This window comes from Aquarana catesbeiana, linkage group LG04 (genome assembly GCF_042186555.1).
Source record: "Aquarana catesbeiana isolate 2022-GZ linkage group LG04, ASM4218655v1, whole genome shotgun sequence".
In the NCBI taxonomy this organism is placed as follows: Eukaryota; Metazoa; Chordata; class Amphibia; order Anura; family Ranidae; genus Aquarana; species Aquarana catesbeiana.
The window spans coordinates 138,809,588-138,815,275 of record NC_133327.1 but is presented as its reverse complement, the minus strand read 5'-3'; positions in this window follow the sequence as shown (position 1 = coordinate 138,815,275).

The window sequence follows — 5,688 nt, the reverse complement described above, 5'->3', positions numbered from 1 at the left end:
CGAGTATGCATTTTGTTTGTATGGCAATGTTTTCTGCATGTTCAGGGGCAAATGCTACTGCAAAAGCCAGAGTAAAAAGTGTTATCAGAAGTAGTCTGTAAGTATCTACAGAGAGTAACAGGAACTATTTTTATGGGAGAGTCCTTACTAGAGGTTTTGAGGTTTTATTTTACACCCCCTACTGTCTACAATGTAGCAGAAAAGGTAGAGTAAGATACTAGAAAACTATATAAATAAATATTGGAAAAAAAATCCCTTTTTATTAAGCCCCAAAAAGGGACATTGTTTTACTCACTTGCTTATATTTTGTCTCAGCAGCTGAGATTCGGATCCCACAGATCTCATTCTGATTTCACAGAGAAAGTTGCTGATTTTTTAAGGATTTTAACAAACTTTTCTCCCCAATTCCAGACCCTAACAGGTTGGAAGGATCTCATAAACTAAAGCCAGGTGACTTGTGGATTGTTAAAGGACATTTATATATAAGGAAATGTTTGGAGACTCATACAGCATCTATTTCATGTACAGTTTTGCAAAACTTGAAGGGAAAGTCAGCTGGATACACACCAGACACTGCAAAAATGACTAAATTAAAGAATCCCTGTGTTTGATTTGTATCCCTCTTGGAATCACAGTTTATGGTACTATTTATTCAAATGCTTTAGTTGTAAGGGATATAAATATATATTTAATGTGATTTGAAAAGTAGTTCAGCCATGTTGAAGTCATATTTGTCTTTTGTACGCCTTCCATTTTATGTAGAATTTTCTGTGTTTACATATGCTGATAAGTTAGCATACCAACAATTAAGCTGGAAGGCCGTTCTGGCCACAGGAGTGTACAGCCAGTACTTTGTAAATATGTCTTATCAATCATTTGTTTCTCACAATGAAAAGTCAGTTTGTAATGAAAAAGCTGCTCAGCTATTATATTCTCCACAATGGATTTTTGCCTCTTTGGCCAGGACTACCTCCACCTAAGCACGTGGAGATTCCAGGTGAAAGGTGATAGCAGGTGGGGTTAGTGATCAAAATATTGATTAAAAGAGGGGAGATTGTAAAGGATATTTGTAAGTTCTGTATATAATTGTATTCTATTTTGTATTTTGTATGTATTGCACACTGCCCTCACTGTGCACACGGCACTAATAATGTTTTCATTACATGTTTGCATTCTTTCGAGTCCTGATTAGAATTAGCCTGCCTATGTTACGCCCCTTGTTACATTATTATTAACGATTTATATAGCGCCAACAGTTTACGCAGCGCTTTACAATGTAGAGGGGGGACAGCACAATTACAGTACAATACAGAAGGGACAGGAGGGCCCTGCTCGTAAAGCTTACATTCTAAAGGGAGGGAGTAGTGGTACAAAAGGTAATAGATGCAGGGAATGATTTGATGGGGTTGTTAGGTGGGTGTGGGATAGGCTTCTCTGAATAAGTGAGTTTTCAGGGATCTCCTAAAGGTGGACAGGTACCATAAAAGTACCTATGTAATTATGTGTATAAAAACCTTAAATTGCATTATAATAAAGCAAAACAGTTATTTGGAAAGGTGCTGAGTGTATCTTTTGTGTCTGTTCCCTACTGCAGTAGTTATTATTAATTTGGAACCACTAATCAATATGAGGATAGGAGTTGCCTATCTAAAAATTCAATGTCAGAAATCCTGACCTATTTTTCCCACAGACAGAATAGATGGGGCATATTCATCATAGTGACACTGGGGCATTTCTTCACTTCTTCCACTGATATCAAGGATGGGGTATATATTTCATCTCAATGACCGCCCACACTGAGGCATGTCTTCTTCCAACTGATGTCAGAGCATTTTGCCTTACTCCTGTCCACTGACTGGCATTTCTTCCTCCCACTGACCTGCCCCATCCGAAACAGCATAAAAGTTTTAGCTAATATCCAAGCTGCATCTGCATCCATCTCCAGGTATTAGAGAAACCAGTCGGGTAACAATAGCCATAGCAGCTCCTTCAGCTTCTATAGGGTCTGGGGTGGAGGGGTGGGAGAGGGCCCCATTAGGAAGGCTGCACTACTTTTGGTGATTTCAGGTGCGCCTTGCATAGACATGAAGTTGCACAGATGGTCAGCCAAGTTGCACTTACATGTGTCTTTGAAACGTGTGATTTCAAGTGAAGTCGCACGGTTTCAAGGCTGCTTTCAGTGTGCACCTAGACTGAAGTCAGACCTTGGAATAGTCTTTACTCGCTGATACCATTCTGTGCAGTAAGAAGCATTTTCTTAACAGTCACCATGGAGTTTGCGTGTTCTCCCTGTGCCTGTGTGGGTTTACAATCCCTTTTAAATCTAAAGATTGTATAGTTCATTTCCAGTTTTAGATCTATTATCCTTAAAGTGTTACTAAACCCACAACAGTAAAATCAGTCTGTATATGCAGTAAAGCTTGCTTTTTATACTCACTGTGGAAGTTAAGGGGTTAATCCTCCACATTGTGTAAAAAGGCTGTTTTTGATCCTGTCTTCTCTGCCCCCCCCCCTTCTTCTACAGTCCCCAATCTATTTCCTGATAAGACAGAGCCTTTGGATTCACGCTGCACATGCTCAGTTTGGTGTGTACTGCTAGAGGATTTTTTTTTTCCTTGAGTGGGTGCATACGATCAGCACAGGACCAATCAGCACTATCCAGACAGAGGATCAGCGGTCATGCAGCCTCCTAGGACAATCAGAGCAGAATGAAAACGCCTCCTACAAGCTTTAACCAGACACTGACAAAAGTCATAAGACTACTTTATAGACTGCTTTATATTGCTGATGAGAAAAGGTATTTAGCAGTTTATATACTAAAATAATTGCATTACAATGTCCTGTGTACTGTGGGAGCCCAGATATAGTGAATGCAGGGTCCTGGGTTTAGTAACACTTTAAAACAAAAGATTGTATAGTGTATATCCAGTTTTAGATCTATTATCCTTAACCCTGATCGGCTAATTCAGTAAAAAAATTGCAGTTTCTCCTCTGCTAAAATCCTATAGGACAGATGATCTCATTATAGTTAGGCCTCATACAAATGAACAGTTTGAAGCTTTAACCCCTTTTGTACCGCTGTATGTTTTCTAATGCGTTTTTGGTGTGCTATCATTGACTATAAGGCCCTGCTCACAGCAGTGCACTTTTGCAACACTAAAATGCACCTTTCCAGCATGAAAATTATAGTATTTCCGTATACATTAAATGTTTCTATTCACATCTCTGTGCTGTATTTTATTTTTTTTACATGTGCTCTGTTTTTATAAAGTCAAGCTTGCTGCATCTTTGCTGCCCTCTTTGAAAAAAAGCAACAAAAATGCATCTTCAATTTTAGTCAATTGAAATGCATCGCATGTTTTTTAATTCTGTTTATTTTTTTGGTCTCATGTCAATTAGGTGACCGGGGATGAAAATGCATGTAAAACGTATATGTGTTGAGTTAAAATTGAAGGTGCCTTTTTATTGCATTTTTCAATCAGAGCACCAAAGATGCAGCAAGCAGGACATTTTAAAAATGCAGCGCAGCGATGTGAACAGATAGATTTTAAAGAGAACTATTTTACACTCGCTTCTGATGTGCACCGATGTCAACAGGCCCTAATGGCCCGTACATATGATCAGTAGGGATGAGCCGAACACCCCCCTGTTCGGTTCGCACCAGAACATGCGAACAGGAAAAAAGTTCGTTCGAACATGCGAACACCGTTAAAGTCTATGGGACACGAACATGAATAATCAAAAGTGCTAATTTTAAAGGCTTATATGCAAGTTATTGTCATAAAAAGTGTTTGGGGACCTGGGTCCTGCCCCAGGGGACATGGATCAATGCAAAAAAAAGTTTTAAAAACGGCCGTTTTTTCAGGAGCAGTGATTTTAATAATGCTTAAAGTCAAACAATAAAAGTGTAATATCCCTTTAAATTTCGTACCTGGGGGGTGTCTATAGTATGCCTGTAAAGGGGCGCATGTTTCCTGTGTTTAGAACAGTCTGACAGCAAAATGACATTTTGAAGGAAAAAACTCATTTAAAACTACCCGCGGCTATTGCATTGCCGACAATACACATAGAAGTTCATTGATAAAAACGGCATGGGAATTCCCCAAAGGGGAACCCCGAACCAAAATTAAAAAAAAAAAATGACGTGGGAGTCCTCCTAAATTCCATACCAGGCCCTTCAGGTCTGGTATGGATATTAAGGGGAACCCCGGCCAAAATTAAAAAAAAAAAATGACGTGGGGTTCCCCCTAAATTCCATACCAGACCCTTCAGGTCTGGTATGGATTTTAAGGGGAACCCCGCGCCAAAAAAAAAACAAAAAACGGCGTGGGGTCCCCCCAAAAATCCATACCAGACCCTTATCCGAGCACGCAACCTGGCAGGCCGCAGGAAAAGAGGGGGGGACGAGAGTGCGGCCCCCCCTCCCTCCTGAACCATACAAGGCCACATGCCCTCAACATTGGGAGGGTGCTTTGGGGTAGCCCCCCAAAACACCTTGTCCCCATGTTGATGAGGACAAGGGCCTCATCCCCACAACCCTGGCCGGTGGTTGTGGGGGTCTGCGGGCGGGGGGCTTATCGGAATCTGGAAGCCCCCTTTAACAAGGTGACCCCCAGATCCCGGCCCCCCCCCCTGTGTGAAATGGTAAGGGGGTACCCCTACCATTTCACGAAAAAAGTGTCAAAAATGTTAAAAATGACAAGAGACAGTTTTTGACAATTCCTTTATTTAAATGCTTCTTCTTTCTTCTATCTTCCTTCATCTTCTGGTTCTTCTGGCTCTTCTGGTTCTTCTGGTTCTTCCTCCGGCGTTCTCGTCCAGCATCTCCTCCGCGGCGTCTTCTGTCTTCTTCTCCTCGGGCCGCTCCGCACCCATGGCATGGGGGGGAGGCTCCCGCTCTTCTCTTCTTCTTTTCTTCTTTTCTTCTCTTCTTCTCTTCTTCTCTTCTTCATTTTCTTCTCCGGGCCGCTCCGCAATCCATGCTGGCATGGAGGGAGGCTCCCGCTGTGTGACGGCGCTCCTCGTCTGACAGTTCTTAAATAACGGGGGGCGGGGCCACCCGGTGACCCCGCCCCCCTCTGACGCACGGTGACTTGACGGGACTTCCCTGTGGCATTCCCCGTGACGTCACAGGGAAGTCCCGTCAAGTCACCGTGCGTCAGAGGGGGGCGGGGTCACCGGGTGGCCCCGCCCCCCCCGTTATTTAAGAACTGTCAGACGAGGAGCGCCGTCACACAGCGGGAGCCTCCCTCCATGCCAGCATGGATTGCGGAGCGGCCCGGAGAAGAAAATGAAGAAGAGAAGAAGAGAAGAAGAGAAGAAGAGAAGAGCGGGAGCCTCCCCCCCATGCCATGGGTGCGGAGCGGCCCGAGGAGAAGAAGATAGAAGACGCTGCGGAGGAGATGCTGGACGAGAACGCCGGAGGAAGAACCAGAAGAGCCAGAAGAGCCAGAAGAACCAGAAGATGAAGGAAGATAGAAGAAGCATTTAAATAAAGGAATTGTCAAAAACTGTCTCTTGCCATTTTTAACATTTTTGACACTTTTTTCGTGAAATGGTAGGGGTACTTATGTACCCCCTTACCATTTCACACAGGGGGGGGGGCGGGATCTGGGGGTCACCTTGTTAAAGGGGGCTTCCAGATTCCGATAAGCCCCCCGCCCGCAGACCCCCACAACCACCGGCCAG